This window comes from Ranitomeya variabilis, chromosome 4 (genome assembly GCF_051348905.1).
Source record: "Ranitomeya variabilis isolate aRanVar5 chromosome 4, aRanVar5.hap1, whole genome shotgun sequence".
Lineage (NCBI taxonomy): Eukaryota > Metazoa > Chordata > Amphibia > Anura > Dendrobatidae > Ranitomeya > Ranitomeya variabilis.
This window is the reverse complement of record NC_135235.1, coordinates 453,479,652-453,497,108: the sequence shown is the minus strand read 5'-3', so window position 1 is coordinate 453,497,108 and position 17,457 is coordinate 453,479,652. Positions and strand designations below refer to the sequence as shown.

At 44.9% G+C, this 17,457-nt stretch overlaps 1 protein-coding gene across 1 annotated transcript in view; it reads right to left on the bottom strand.

The window, feature by feature from the left end:
- EPB41L1 (erythrocyte membrane protein band 4.1 like 1) overlaps window positions 1-17,457 on the bottom strand; it is a 278,168-nt gene that overhangs the window by 174,773 nt on the left and 85,938 nt on the right. The window lies entirely within an intron of this gene.

Sequence of the window (17,457 nt, the reverse complement as noted above, 5' to 3'; positions counted from 1 at the left end):
TTAATGCACTAGATTACTGCATTGTCCCGACGACAACCTTAAAAAAAAAAACAAGAATTGATCTATGTAAACAGTCAAATTCTGTGCCTCAGAATTCTGAAGTCACAAGAAAGAGGGTCATTGAAGCTACAGTTTGTTTTGAAAAGCATTGCCTACCTCTTTTTGTTCTCCCCTCCAGCCACTGTTTCTAGCTCGGAGGAGCCAACTAATTCTGTAGGCATGCAAAATATGATTGCCATGACCACAGGGACTTTGCCCTAAGGCTACGTTCACATTTGCGTTGTGCGCCGCAGCGTCGGCGCCGCAGCGCACAACGCAACCGAAAACGCGGCAAAACGCACGCTAAAACGCTGCGTTTTGCGCCGCATGCGTCGTTTTTGGCCGCAAGTTGGACGCAAAAAAAATGCAACTTGATGCGTTTCTTGCGTCCAACGCTTGCGGCCATGCGGCGCAAAACGCAGCACAACGCATGTCCATGCGCCCCCATGTTAAATATAGGGGCGCATGACGCATGCGGCGCCGCTGCGGCGCCCGACGCTGCGGCGCTGACCGCAAATGTGAACGTAGCCTAACAGAGTCTTATAAGATATAAAACCTACTGGACACCAGGGGGCCATACCGTAATGGTTACCTCTCCACACCATGTGGGCATACCTCTAGATGGTTACCCCTCCACACCAGGGGGCCATACCCGAGATGGTTACCACTCCACACCAGGGGGCCATACCCGAGATGGTTACCCCTCCACACCAGGGGGCCATACCAGAGATGGTAACCACTCCACAGCAGGGGGCCATACCCGAGATGGTTACCCCTCCACACCAGTGGGCCATACCCGAGATGGTTACCCTACACACCAGGGATCCATACCCAAAATGGTTACCTCTCCACACCAGGGGCCCATACCCGAGATGTTGCCTCTCCACACCAGAGGGCCATACCAAAGATGGTTACCCCTCCACACCAGGGGGCCATATCCAAGATGAATCAGTGGGTCATACCGGAGATGGTTACCCTTCCAAACCAGAGGGCCATACCAGAGATTGTTACCTCTCCACATCAGGGGGCCATATCTGAGACGGTATCTTCAAGGACCCACTAAAAGGGAAAAACTACTTTTATATTACATATTACATATTTTACATATGTATTATATAGATACATATAATGACCAGTAACAGTGTATCCACATGACAGCTTATTGTGAAGTTTAATTTAAATAGCGGGTATCTTTCACTAAACACTAATTTTGAGAACTCCATGCTCTGTCCTCCCACTATTACACAGTAATGGCAGACATTGTATGTCTGTCCTCCCAGGCTGTCATTGCCAAATTGTTATGAGCGCCGCCACATGGTCGTAAGTGAGCATTTCTGCTATACACAGGTGATCTGATCATCGCTTATTTGTAGCAGAAGCAATTAAAGTACTGCAGTTTCTAGTCTCCCATGGAGAATATTGAAGTATGCAAAAACGTTTAAAAAAAGAATGCTTTTAAAAATATCTTAAAATAAGTTCAAATCACCCCACTTTCACCCCATTCAAAATAAAATAATAATAAAAATAAATTAAATATACACATTTGGTATCGCCACATTCATAATCGCCTGATCTATCAATATAAAAAAATAATTAACCCATTCATTAAACGACGTAACAAGAATAAAATTCAAAATGCCAGAGTTATGTTTTTTTGGTCGTCGCTACATTGAAATAAAATGCAATAACGGGCGATCAAAAGATCATATCTGCACCAAAATGGTATCAATAAAAACATCAGCTCGGCACACAAAAAATAAGCCCTCATCCAGCCCCAGATCACAAAAAATGGAGATGCTACAGGTCTCGGAAAATGTTGCTTTTTTTTACAGATTTGGGGGAAAGGGACATTTCTTCAAGATGGCATAAAGGAGATTTTGCCTCAGTCTCTTCAGAACAGAGCGGACATGAAGTTTTTTGACAGTCTAGTCTTCTGAACAAGGATAGCCAGATAGACTCAGATGCACTGGTACAGGACATAAGACCTAAAGGTACCTTCACCCTAAGCGACTTTACAACAATAACGATAGCGATCCGTGACGTTGCAGCGTCCTGGATAGCGATATCGTTGTGTTTGACACGCAGCAGCGATCTGGATCCTGCTGTGATATCGTTGGTCAGAGCTAGAAGTCCAGAACTTTATTTGGTCGTCAGATCGGCGTGTATCGTCGTGTTTGACAGCAAAAGCAACGATGCCAGCAATGTTTTACAATGGTAACCAGGGTAAATATCGGATTACTAAGCGCAGGGCCGTGCTTAGTAACCCGATATTTACCCTGGTTACCATTGTAAAAGTAAAAAAAAAAAACACTACATACTCACCCTCTGATGTCTGTCACGTCCCCCGGCGTCCGCGCTGCTGCTCAGAGCTTCCTGCACTGACTGTGTCAGTGCCGGCCATAAGGCAAAGCACAGCGGTGACATCACCGCTGTGCTTTAGGGCCGGCGCTCACACAGTGCAGGGAAGCGGACGCGACAGACATGGCAATGTAAGTATGTAGTGTTTGGGTTTTTTTACATTTACGCTGGTAACCAGGGTAAACATCGGGTTACTAAGCGTGGCCCTGCGCTTAGTAACCCGATGTTTACCCTGGTTACCCGGGGACTTCGGCATCGTTGGTCGCTGGAGAGCCGTCTGTGTGACAGCTCTCCAGCGACCACACAGCGACGCTGCAGCGATCGGCATCGTTGTCGATATCGCTGCAGCGTCGCTTAATGTGAAGGTACCTTAACTCACAAAGTGCTGGAACACAGCCAGCAAATTGCATAACTCGAAAGGTATAGCTAGATAATCATGGTGACCATCATGGGTATTGAACGCTGTCTTCCATTTGTCACCCTCTTTATTGTGGATTTGATTATAAGCTCCATGAAGGTTTAATTTGATAAAGATGGTAGCACTTTGAAACCTGTCAAATAATTCAGAGATGAGGGGTAATCGATAATTACCCATCCGTTTTGAGATAACCTTAACGTTTGGTGGATGGGCTCACAACTTTTGGCCAAATCTTGTGCTAAGAATCTCATGTGTTTTTTCATAAATTTCACAAGCCATTATGCTATTCACATTTCATGTATTACACATTTTCTTGCCTTAGCACAGTAAATTTTGAGTGCAGCCATTGATCTATTTGCTATATGACTTTTTTGGTTATGCACCAGTTCAGACTATATGGTTGTTCAGTCAGTATTCTTATATTTACTATGTACTATTTTTTCTGACTTGAACGCCCTGCCCTTCACCATGCTGTGATTTTAATTACATCCACACACAGTTGGTTCTGAGCTTCCTATAAAAGCAGGCTTTACCATGTTATTAGCCATAGGTAAGTGTTCACACTAGGCAGTCAGCTCAGGTACCCATCCGTTTTGAGATTACCTTGACGTTTGGTGGATGGGCTCACAACTTTTGGCCAAATCTTGTGCTAAGAATCTCGTATGTTTTTTCATAAATTTCACAAGCCATTATGCTATTCACATTTCATGTATTACACATTTCCTTGCCTTAGCACAGTAAATTTTGAGTGCAGCCATTGATCTATTTGCTATATGACTTTTTTGGTTATGCACCAGTTCAGACTATATGGTTGTTCAGTCAGTATTCTTATATTTACTATGTACTATTTTTTCTGACTTGAACGCCCTGCCCTTCACCATGCTGTGATTTTAATTACATCCAAACACAGTTGGTTCTGAGCTTCCTATAAAAGCAGGCTTTACCATGTTATTAGCCATAGGTAAGTGTTCACACTAAGCAGTCAGCTCAGGTACCCATCCGTTTTGAGATTACCTTGACGTTTGGTGGATGGGCTCACAACTTTTGGCCAAATCTTGTGCTAAGAATCTCATGTGTTTTTTCATAAATTTCACAAGCCATTATGCTATTCACATTTCATGTATTACACATTTCCTTGCCTTAGCACAGTAAATTTTGAGTGCAGCCATTGATCTATTTACTATTTTGGTGTAGATACATTCTTTTGATCGCCCGTTATTGCATTTTAATGCAATGTCGCGGCGACCAAAAAATGTAATTTTGGCGTTTTGATTTTTTTTCTCGCTACACCATTTAGCGGTCAGGTTAATCCTTTGTTTTTATTGATAGATCGGGCGATTCTGAACGCGGCGATACCAAATATGTGTATGTTTAATTTTTTTTTTATTGTTTTATTTTGATTGGGGCGAAAGGGGGGTGATTTGAACTTTTATATATTTTTTATTTTTAAATGTTTATATATATATGTTTTAATGTTTATTTTTAAACACTTTTTTTTTTTATTTTGGCATGCTTCAATAGCCTCCATATGAGGCTAGAAGCATGCACAACTCGATAGGCTCTGCTACATAGAGGTGAAGTACAGATCACCTCTATGTAGCAGAAATCCAGGTGTACTTTGAGCACCGACCACAGGGTGGCGCTCAAAGCAATCGGCCATCAACAACCATAGAGGTCTCAAGGAGACCTCTGGTTGTTATGGCAATGCATCGCTGACCCCCGATCATGTGACGGGGGTCAGCAGTGCGAGCACTTCCGGCTGCGCGGCCGGGAGCGCTAGTTAAATGCCGCTGTCAGCGCTTGACGGCGGCATTTAATTAGTTAATGGGCGCGGGCGGATCGCGATTCCGCTCGCGCTCATTGCGCGCACATGTCAGCTGTACAAAACAGCTGACATGTCGCGGCTTTAAGGTGGGCTCGCCGCCGGAGCCCACCTTAAAGCAGGGGATCTGCCAGCTGACGTACTATTCCGTCAGCTGGCAGAAAGGGGTTAATACAGCCCCCCCAATAGCCCCACAATCCAGTTATCACTCATTGATATATTTTTTAAAAAAACACTCTCCTCACCTCTCCTCGTACCCGCGCTGCTCCCGGCTCCGGTCTCAGCAGCTGCAGTCTGCCCGGCACACAGCAGGTACGCAATGACATCATATGCCCACAGTGTCAGAGGCAGAGCGGGGAATGATGGGAGAGGGAGCGACAGATGACATTCTCTCCTCCATCATTACATTCAACTGTACCGGCATCATAGACGCCGGTATACTTGAGTGCGGTGGCGCTGGCGGGGGATGAGTCGGTGCTGGCGAGCGGCCCACTACTGCCACCGGCCCTTCTGGCATTTGCCAGAAGTGTCCAATGGCCAGTCTGACCCTGTTCATGGCCAATAAATGTTACCAAATCCTTTACTACACCTGTAAGCCGCATGTGACAGCTTTGTAGAATGCTGTATATATGTACCCAATGCACTCTCCATAAAATAAAAAAATAGCTTTGAGGGCAGAGCAAAGTACTGTAATGCACAAGCAAGGCGAAAGGCAAAGAGCGACGGTGCATGCACACTACAAAACTTTGCTTCACTCTTGGCAGGGCAGAGAAGGGCGCCTGCCCAGGAGCGCGATGGAGAACACATCATCGAGAAGAAGCAAGAGGAGAAGCTGGATCAAGACCAGCGATGCCCATTGGACCAGACCGCCCCATAGGTGAGTATAATAAAAACTTTTTGTTTTATGGAGAGCGCATTGTGGACATATATACAGCATTCTAGAAAGCTGTCACATAGGGCTTACAGTTGCTGGCCCTACTTTATATTGGAAATATAGTCAGCACAGTATATATATGTGATATATATATATATATATATATATATATATATATATATATATATATATATATATATACATACACTCACCGGCCACTTTATTAGGTACACCATGCTAGTAACGGGTTGGACCCCCTTTTGCCTTCAGAACTGCCTCAATTCTTCGTGGCATAGATTCAACAAGGTGCTGGAAGCATTCCTCAGAGATTTTGGTCCATATTGACATGATGGCATCACACAGTTGCCGCAGATTTGTCGGCTGCACATCCCAAGGATGCTCCATACAAGGCAGGATGGATCCATGCTTTCATGTTGTTTACGCCAAATTCTGACCCTACCATCCGAATGTCGCAGCAGAAATCGAGACTCATCAGACCAAGCAACGTTTTTCCAATCTTCTACTGTCCAATTTCGATGAGCTTGTGCAAATTGTAGCCTCAGTTTCCTGTTCTTAGCTGAAAGGAGTGGTACCCGGTGTGGTCTTCTGCTGCTGTAGCCCATCTGCCTCAAAGTTCGACGCACTGTGCGTTCAGAGATGCTCTTAGGCCTACCTTGGTTGTAACGGGTGGCGATTTGAGTCACTGTTGCCTTTCTATCAGCTCGAACCAGTCTGCCCATTCTCCTCTGACCTCTGGCATCAACAAGGCATTTCCGCCCACAGAACTGCCGCTCACTGGATTTTTTTTCTTTTTCGGACCATTCTCTGTAAACCCTAGAGATGGTTGTGCGTGAAAATCCCAGTAGATCAGCAGTTTCTGAAATACTCAGACCAGCCCTTCTGGCACCAACAACCATGCCACGTTCAAAGGCACTCAAATCACCTTTCTTCCCCATACTGATGCTCGGTTTGAACTGCAGGAGATTGTCTTGACCATGTCTACATGCCTAAATGCACTGAGTTGCCGCCATGTGATTGGCTGATTAGAAATTAAGTGTTAACAAGAAGTTGGACAGGTATACCTAATAAAGTGGCCAGTGAGTGTATATATATATATATATATATATATATATATATATATATATATATGCTGTGGTGCAGTAAAAGGTGTAGTGCTGGACGGAAGATATATTTCTCCCAGCAGGATAAGTTTTGGCCTGTTATTTTCCTAAGGTTGAGGACCTGCAGTGATGTCATGATCATGTGATCAGCCCATGTGATGGATACCTCACCTGTGGGTGTGGCTATAGACTATGTAATGGAGTTTCTTTTGTCTGGCACATGTTATTCTGGGGATGGAACTAGGCTGGAAGGAGCCTGAACTGTTTTTCTCTCCCACACGTCACAAAGGTTGGTGATATGACTGTTAGCAACCCTGGGAATGGCACCTGGCGGAAGCCGCTGACTTGGCAGCCGCTTAGTTAAGCCCGTCCCGTGTAAGGGTGAGTCTGAGACCAGTGGTTCTCCAATCTGGAGTATGTTTGTTTTTTCTCTTACTTTCTGTCTCGGACTGTTTAAAGTGACAATAAACCACTGAAGTTTGGACTGGAAGCCTGTGTGTTGCCTCATTACTGCGGCCCTACCATTGCTCACCTGAGCCAATCCCTACAGTTGGTGGAGAATGCAGGCAAACGCAGTGAGGCCAGGCTATTTTTTGCTTATTTTTACTCCAGCTTATGTCCTGGGTGAAAGGAGTGGCGCAGACCCAGTCGGGGAACTCTGCAGAAATGGAGGCCACAATAAAAGTGCTTGTGGACGCTATGCGACAACAGCAGCAGGCTACACAGCAGCAGCAGGAAACCAACCAGCTGTTGATTCAGCATATCACGGCATCGCAGACAAGAGGACCTTCACGGGGAATCCATGATGTCCGGAAAGCGGTTCGTACAGCGATCCCCAAAATGGAGAAATCTGATGACGTCGAGACGTACTTAGAGATGTTTGAGGGAGTAGCTAAGCGGGAGAGACTACCCCGGGACCAGTGGGCAGAAGTCATTTCTCCATTTCTGGCTCCAGGACCTTTGAAGGCCTATCAAGATCTATCCCCTGAGCAGAGGGAGGACTACGCAGTCAAGGGTGAGATACTGGCACGTCTTGGGGTAAATGTGTTGGTCCGGGCCCAGCGGGTACATCAGTGGGAGTTTAACCCCTCCAAGCCAGCTCGCTCCCAATATTATGACCTGTTGCACTTATTTCAGAAATGGTTGCAGCCTGAGGTTCTGTCTCCCGTGGCCATACTGGACCGCATAGTGACTGATACATTTTGGAGGGGTTTGCCTCGCTCCCTCCAATCATGGGTCGGGCAGGCGTCCCCTACTAATGCGCTCCAGATGATGGACCTGATAGAGCGATATGGGGCCACCAAAGAGCTCCAGGGAGGGACTCCCCAGAAGGTGTCCGGAAGGTTCCCTAAATCTCCACCCCTAGCTCGGCAAGCAGAGCCCAGGTGTTATGGACTGGTAATTTAGGAGCGACATGTGACTAGCTCTGAGCAGGTGGTAACTATACAGACCGCAGTAACTGATCTTAACACAACACTAGAAGTAGCCGTGGGATGTTCCTGTCACTCCTGGACACCTCGTCACAGCCGGAGAACTAGCTACCCCTAAAGGTAGAAATGGGAAAGCTATCTTGCCTCAGAGAAAATCCCCAAAGGATAGGACAGCCCCCCACAAATAATGACTGTGAGAGGAGAAGGAAATGACATACATAGTATGAAACAAGATTTAGCAAAGGAGGCCACTTCTAGCTAGATAGATAGTACAGGAAAGAACACTGTGCGGTCAGTAATAAAAATTAGAAAAAGTCCACCGCAGAGATATGCAAAAATCTCCACACCTGACTAAAGGTGTGGAGGGCAAAATCTGCAGCCCAGAGCTTCCAGTTTAGCTGAATAGATCCATACTGATAAGCTGGACAAATGAACAAAACATAGAATGTGCTGAACAATAAGTCCACAACAAGTGGACTGCAAAAGGACAAGCAAGGACTTATCTTTGCTGAACGGGTCAGAGTGTCAGGGAAATCCAAAAGAGCCGTGACTCCAAGCAGGAACAATTGACAACTGGCATTGATTGAGGGATAAGGCCAGACTAAAATAGCCGAGCCAGAAAGACGATCAGTGGAAGCAGCTGCTGATGCTAAATCCAAGAAGCAGCTATACCACTCAAAACCACAGGAGGAAGCCCAAGAGCAGAATTCACAACACCAGGAAGGCCACTCAAGACTTATCTGGAGGAGAAAGAGGCCCCATAGTCTGCTGGCAGTGCCAGGAGCCTGGCCATATGAGAGCTGAATGCCCCCACCTGACTGAGCCCATGGAGACAAACTTTGGGTATCGCCAATCCCATTATGCCGAACTGATTTGCGCTACAGGTATCCAGGAGGGATCCAATATTGGACATTTGTGTAAGGTGGATGTGGAGGGTACCCCAGCCGTGGCCCTAGTGGACTCAGGGAGTCTTGTGACCCTAGTACGAGCCAGTCTGGTTCAGTCCAGCGAGTACACTGGTCTGAAAATTGGGGTGTTGTGTATACATGGGGACTTAAAAGACTATCCTACCGCCCTAGTGGTGATAAACACGCCAGCGGGGAGGCGGTGCCACGAGGTGGGGGTTGTGGTTAGTTTACATTGTGAATTGATACTTGGTAGAGATTTTCCTTTGTTTTCTGTACTTTGGCCCACAGTTGTCTCACCCAGTGGACAACTGCCGACACCGGTGACAACCAGGCTACATTCTCCAGAAGTGGAGCATGAACCTGGTAGCCCAGAGGAAGAAAAGTTGGCGGTAGGGGTGACCTCGCCTTCGATGGAGGAGGGGGAAAATTCTCCCATAGAAGTGTTGGCCGGGGTTGTGGAAGACTTGCTGCCAGGACCTGAATTGGTAGACTTAAATGTATCAAGCGATAATTTTGGTACAGAGCAACTCCGAGACCCTACTTTGACTCGGGCCAGGGAAAATGTACTGTTTATTAACGGGGAACCCCAACAACCTGGGGCAGCCACCGAATTGCCACGCTTTGAGCTAAACCGAGACCTGTTGTATCGAGTTGAGAAAGTACGTGGGGAAATGGTAGAACAGTTATTGGTACCTCAGGCCTATCGTAGGCTGGTAATGGACCTTGCGCATGTACTCGGGGGCATTTGGGCCAAAAGAAAACCCTAGACCGACTTTTGCAGCGGTTTTACTGGCTGGGGGTCCATGAAGAAGTTAAACGGTATTGTAATTCCTGTCCTGTGTGCCAGGTAACCAGTCCCCAGCCACACTTTCGGAGTCCTTTAGTGCCTTTACCTATTATAGAGGTGCCTTTGGAAAGAGTGGCAATGGATCTGGTCGGTCCTGTCAATAAGTCAGCAAGGGGGCACCAACACATCCTAGTAGTTCTAGATTATGCCACCCGATATCCTGAGGCTGTTCCGCTGCGCCACACGTCAGCTAAGCTCATAGCAAAAGAACTCATGGGAATGTTATCTAGGGTGGGGATTCCGCAAGAGATTTTAACAGACCAAGGAACCCCCTTTATGTCAAAAATAATGAAAGAGCTCTGCCGCTTGTTAAATGTCAAACAGTTGCGCACCTCAGTTTATCACCCCCAAACAGATGGGCTGGTAGAAAGATTCAACAAAACGCTAAAGAGCATGCTAAAAAAAAAACGTTTCTAAAGATGGGAAGGATTGGGATCTTTTACTCCCATATTTGTTGTTTGCAGTATGGGAGGTGCCACAGGCATCTACGGGGTTCTCGCCCTTTGAATTATTGTATGGCCGACATCCCCGGGGCTTACTTGATATAGCCAAGGAGGCTTGGGAGAACCAACCAACCCCCCACAAGAGTGTAATAGAGCATGTTGCAAAAATGCAGGAAAGGATGGAGACAGTCCTACCATTGGTACAGGAACATATGGAAGCAGCCCAACAGTCTCAGAGTCGGGTCTATAACCGGGAGGCTCGGGTAAGAACCTTTAGTCCTGGGGATCGCGTGTTGGTACTTGTGCCCACAGTGGATAGCAAATTTCTAGCAAGGTGGCAGGGGCCCTATGAGATTATGGAGAAGGTGGGACCGGTAGACTATAAGGTACACCAACCTGGCCGTAGGAAGCCAGAGCAGGTTTATCATGTTAATTTGCTTAAATTGTGGAAAGACAGAGACCACCTTGGGGGGGATAGTCCGCTGTCTGCATTTTCTGTAGAGAAGGCTCCGTTACCTCTGAATGAGTCAGAAGAAGCCTGGTCTGCAGTCAAAATACCAGATACGTTGTCTCCTAAACAGGTTCAGGAAGTCCGGGAGTTTGTTAGCCGAAATACGGATGTTTTTTCTGAACTCCCTGGACGTACCTCCATAATCCAACATGACATTGTTACGGAGCCACAGGCCAAAGTCCGATTAAAGCCATATCGGGTGCCTGAGGCTCGGCGACAAGCCATATCCCGGGAGGTGGAAAATATGTTACAATTAGGGGTCATAGAAGAGTCGCAAAGTGACTGGGCCAGTCCAATAGTCCTAATACCTAAGCCTGATGGGACCCTAAGATTCTGTAATGACTTCAGAAAACTTAATGAAGTTTCAAAATTTGATGCTTACCCCATGCCCCGGGTGGATGAATTGATAGAACGGTTTGGGCAGGCACGGTATTTTACAACCCTTGACCTTACAAAAGGGTACTGGCAGGTGCTCCTAACAAAGGCAGCTAAGGAAAAAACGGCCTTTATAACGCCCGAAGGGCTGTTTCAGTATAAGGTGTTACCTTTTGGTTTGCATGGTGCGCCGGAGATGTTTCAACGGTTAATGGATATTGTCCTTCGCCCCCATCGCCGTTATGCCTCAGCCTATCTGGATTATATTGTTGTGTACAGTGCAGAGTGGGAAAGTCACTTACCCAAGGTACAGGCGGTGATTGATTCACTCCGACAAGCAGGGCTAACAGCCAATCCCCATTAGTGTTCCATAGGGTTGGAGGAAGCTCGGAACTTGGGTTATGTCATTGGGAGAGGGGTCCTTAAGCCTCAAATAAACAAAGTGGAGGCAATACAGAACTGGCCCCGTCCCCTCACAACAAAGCAGGTAAAAGCCTTTTTAGGCTTAGTGGGATATTACAGGCGATTTGTTCCCAACTTTGCAACGTTGTCCGCGCCTTTAACAGACTGCTTGAAAGGGAGGAAGTCTGTGATGGTCCAATGGAATGATCAATTAGAAGAGGCCTTTGTAAAGTTAAAATCAGTACTGTGTGGTACACCTGTTCTGATTACACCTGATTTCAAAAGAGAGTTCATCGTGCAAACCGATGCCTCTGAGGTAGGTCTTGGTGCCGTGTTGTCTCAAGAAGTTAACGGAGAACGGCATCCCGTTAGTTTTCTGAGCCGGAAGCTTACCCCAGCCGAAAGCAGGTACAGTATTGTGGAGAGAGAGTGCCTGGCCATTAAGTGGGCACTTGAGTCTCTTCGCTATTATTTGCTGGGGAGAAAATTTCGCTTGGTGACAGATCATTCCCCTCTTACATGGATGAGTCAAGCTAAGGAGAGAAATGCACGAGTCACCAGATGGTTTCTGTCCCTGCAAAATTTTAAATTTTCAGTAGAACATCGGGCAAGCAGACTACAGGGGAATGCAGATGCCCTGTCCAGAGTTCACTGTATGTCATGTGTCCACCCCCATAGGGTTGAACAAAGGGGGGAGGTATGTGGTGCAGTAAAAGGTGTAGTGCTGGACGGAAGATATATTTCTCCCAGCAGGATAAGTTTTGGCCTGTTATTTTCCTAAGGTTGAGGACCTGCAGTGATGTCACGATCATGTGATCAGCCCATGTGATGGATACCTCACCTGTGGGTGTGGCTATAGACTATGTAATGGAGTTTCTTTTGTTTGGCACATGTTATTCTGGGGATGGAACTAGGCTGGAAGGAGCCTGAACTGTTTTTCTCTCCCACACATGTCACAAAGGTTGGTGATATGACTGTTAACAACCCTGGGAATGGCACCTGGCGGAAGCCGCTGACTTGGTAGCCGCTTAGTTAAGCCCGTCCCGTGTAAGGATGAGTCTGAGACCAGTGGTTCTCCAATCTGGAGTATGTATGTTTTTTCTTTTACTTTCTGTCTCAGACTGTTTAACCCCTTCACCCCGAAGCCTGTTTTCACCTAAGTGACAGGGCCAATTTTTACAATTCTGACCACTGTCACTTTATGAGGTCATAACTCTGAAACGCTTCAACGGATCCTGGTGATTCTGACTTTGTTTTCTCGTGAAATATTGTACTTCATGATAGTGGTAAAACTTCTTTGATATGACTTGCATTTATTTGTGAAAAAAAAAAAAATTTGTCGAAAATTATGAAAATTTAGCAATTTTCAAACTTTGTTTTTATGCCCTTAAATTAGAGAGTTATATCACATAATATAGTTAATAAACAACATTTCCCACATGTCTGCTTTACATCAGCACAATTTTGGAAACATAATTTTTTTTGTTAGGGAGTTATAAGGGTTAAAAGTTGACCAGCGATTTCTCATTTTTGCAACAAAATTTGCAAAACCATTTTTTTTACGGACCACCTCACACTTGAAGTGACTTTGAGGGGTCTATATGACAGAAAATGCCCAAAAGTGACACCATTCTAAAAACTGCACCCCTCAAGGTACTCAAAACCACATTCAAAAAGTTTATTAACCCCTCAGGTGCTTCACAGGAATTTTTGGAATGTTTAAAAAAAATTGAACATTTAACTTTTTTTTCACAAAATTTTTACTTCAGATCCAATTTGTTTTATTTTACCAAGGGTAACAGGAGAAATTGGACCACAAAAGTTGTTGTACAATTTGTCCTGAGTACGCTGATACCCCACATGTTGGGGTAAACCATTGATTGGGCACATGGCAGAGCTTGGAAGGGAAGGAGCGCCATTTGACTTTTCAATGCAAGATTTGCTGGAATTGATCGGAACCCATGGCTCGATTGGAGAGCCCCTGACGTGCCTAAACAGTGGAAACCCCCACAAGTGACACCATTTTGGAAAGTAGACCCTCTAAGGAACTAATCTAGATGTGTGTTGAGCACTTTGAACCTCCAAGTGCTTCACAGAAGTTTATAATGTAGAGCCGTAAAAAAAATTTCATATTAATTTTCACAAAAAATGATCTTTTTGCCCCAAATTTTTTATTTTCCCAAGGGTAACAGGATAAATTGGACCTCAAAAGTTGTTGTGCAATGTGTCCTGAGTACGCTGATACTTCATATGTGGGGATAAACCACTGTTTGAGCACATGGCAGAGCTCAGAAGGGAAGGAGCGCCGTTTGACTTTTCAATGCAAAATTGGCTGGAATTGAGATCGGAACCCGTGTCGCCTTTGGAGAGCCCCTGACATGCCTAAACAGTGGAAACCCCCCACAATGGACCCCATTTTGGAAAGAAGACCCCCTAAGGAACTTATCTAGATGTGTGGTGAGCACTTTTAACCCCCAATTGTATCACTAAAGCTTAGAATGTAGCGCTGTGAAAATTAAAAAAATCATTTTTTCTTTCCACAAAATGATGTTTCAGCCCGCAATTTTTTTTTCCCAAGGGTAACAGGAGAAATTGGACCACAAAAGTTATTGTCCAATTTGTCCTGAGTATTCTGATATCCCATACATGGGGGGGAACCACTGTTTGGGCGCACGGCAGAGCTCGGAAGGGAAGGAGCGCCATTTGAAATGCAGACTTAGATGGATTGGTCTGCAGGTGTCATGTTGCATTTGCAGAGCCCCTGATGTACCTAAACAGTAGAAACCCCCCACAAGTGACCCCATATTGGAAACTAGACCCCCCAAGGAACTTATCTAGATGTGTTGGGAGAACTTTGAACCAACAAGTGTTTCACTACAGTTTATAACGCAGAGCCGTGAAAATAAAAAATCCTTTTTTTTTCCACGAAAATGATATTTTAGCCCCCACGTTTTTATTTTCCTAAAGGTAACAGGAGAAATTGGACCACAAAAGTTGTTATCCAATTTGTCCTGAGTACGCTGATACCCCATATATGGGGGGAACCACCGTTTGGGCACACGGCAGAGCTCGGAAGGGAAAGAGCGCCGTTTGAAATGCAGACTTAGATGGATTGGTCTGCAGGCGTCATGTTGCATTTGCAGAGCCCCTGATGTACCTAAACAGTAGAAACCCCCCAAAAGTGACCCCATATTGGAAACTAGACCCCCCCAAGGAACTTATCTAGATGTGTTGTGACAACTTTGAACCAACAAGCGTTTCGCTACAGTTTATAACGCAGAGCCATGAAAATAAAAAATCTTTTTTTTTCCACGAAAATGATATTTTAGCCCCCACGTTTTTATTTTCCCAAGGCTAACAGGACAAATTGGACCCCAAAAGTTGTTGTCCAACTTGTCCTGAGAACGCTGATACCCCATATGTTGGGGGGGACCACTGTTTGGGCGCGCAGGAGAACTCGGAAGGGAAGGAGCACTGTTTTAGTTTTTCAAAGCAGAATTGGCTGGAATTGAGATCGGACGCCATGTCGCGTTTGGAGAGCCCCTGATGTGCCTAAACAGTGGAAACCCCCAATTCTAACTGAAATCCTAACCCCAACCTTAACCCCAGCCCTAACCCTAGCCCTAACCCCAACCCTAACCCTAGCCCTAACTCTAGCCCTAACCGTAGCCCTAACCCTAACCCTAATGGGAAAATGGAAATACATACATTTTTTACAATTTTATTATTTTTCCCTAACTAAGGGGGTGATGAAGGGGGGTTTGATTTACTTTTATAGCGTTTTTTTGGCGGATTTTTATGGTTGGCAGCCATCGCACACTAAAAGACGCTTTTTATTACAAAAAATAGTTTTTGCATCACCACATTTTGAGAGCTATAATTTATCCATATTTTGGCCCACAGAGTCATGTGAGATCTTGTTTTTTGCGGGACGAGTTGACATTTTTATTGGTACCATTTTCGGGCACATGACAGTTTTTGATCGCTTTTTATTCCGATTTTTGGGAGGTGGAATGAACAAAAACCAGCAATTCCTGAAATTCTTTTAGGGGGGGGCGTTTATACCGTTCCACGTGTGGTAAAATTGATAAAGCAGCTTTATTCTTCAGGTCAGTATGATTACAGCGATACCTCAATTATGTAATTTTTTTATGTTTTGGCGCTTTTACACAATAAAAACTATTTTATATAAAAAATAATTGTTTTTGCATCGCTTTATTCTGAGAGCTATAACTTTTTTATTTTTCTGTTGATGATGCTGTATGGCGGCTTTTTTTTTGCGGGACAAGATGACGTTTTCAACGGTACCATGGTTATTCATATCCATCTTTTTGATCGCGTGTTATTCCACTTTTTGTTCGCCTGTATGATAATAAAGCGTTGTTTTTTGCCTTGTTTTTTATTTTTATTTTTTGCGGTGTTCACTGAAGGGGTTAACTAGTGGGATAGTTTTATAGAGCGGGTCGTTACGGACACGGCGATACCAAATATATGTACTTTTATTGTTTTTTTTTTTTATTTACAAAAATAAATGGAATTACTGGGAAATGTTTTTTTTTTTCTTTATTTGGGGATTTTTTTATTTTATTTTTTATACATTGTATTTTTTTTTTTTTTTACTTTTTACCATTGTCCCAGGGTGGGACATCACTGTTTTAGATCAGATCGTTGATCTGACAGTGTGCATAGCACTCTGTCAGATCAACGATGTGACAGGCACGTTACAGAGGCTTGCCGGCGCCTGCTATTAGGAACTCTCAGCAGGCGCCGGCAAGCCAGGTCAGTAAATGACCCGGAAGGAGTCCCGCGGCCATCTTGGATCCGGGGACTCCTTCCAGGTCACCGGAGCAGCGCGATCTCATCGCGTTGCTCCGGTGGGAGAGCGCAGGGAGCCCCCGTCCCTGCGCAATCCACCTCTATGCCGCTGTCACTATTGACAGCGGCATCAGAGGGATTAAATGCCCGCGATTGGCGATAGCGCCGATCGTGGGCATTGCTGCGGGGTGTCAGCTGTCATATACAGCTGACACCCGCACCCGATCACCGCGGCGCTCAGCGCGAACCGCAGTGATCGGTCCGCCGTACTAGTACTGCGGCTGGCACAAATGCAGTGCCGGCAGCGCCGTACTAGTACGGCGGATGGCGCGAAGGGGTTAAAGTGACAATAAACCACTGAAGTTTGGACTGGAAGCCTGTGTGTCGCCTCATTACTGCGGCCCTACCATTGCTCACCTGAGCCAATCCCTACAATATATATATATATATATATATATATATATATATATATATATATATATATATATATATATATATATATCACAAAAAAGGAACAGCACAAACTTTAAACTTATCTCCGGGTGCAATTTCCTCCAGGTAACCTGTTCACCGGTTAACTCAAATGCATAAAGTCCAAAAAAGAAGGCAGCACTCCATTTTCCATATGACTGTGCAGAGTTTAATCAGACCACATGTCTGTGCAGCGACGTTTCGGCTCTGAAAGAGCCTTTCTCAAGCCTTGAGAAAGGCTCATTCAGAGCCGAAACGTCGCTGCACAGACATGTGGTCTGATTAAACTCTGCACAGTCATATGGAAAATGGAGTGCTGCCTTCTTTTTTGGACTTTATATATATATATATATATATATATATATATATATATATATATATATATATATAGAAGAAGGGGAAACAGCACAAAAAAAGTTGAAAAAATGGACTTTAATGGCCAATGGCGTGGCAACGTTTCAGATATAGTATCCTTTCTCAAGCAGTGCATATACTGGTGATACAGGTTTATATAGAGTGCACAGACATTATTCATTAATAATCAATTAATCTTCAATATTAAAAATTATCCAAAAACAGGACAATAACATTGTAAATAAAGTGCTTAGTGCATATTCAGATAA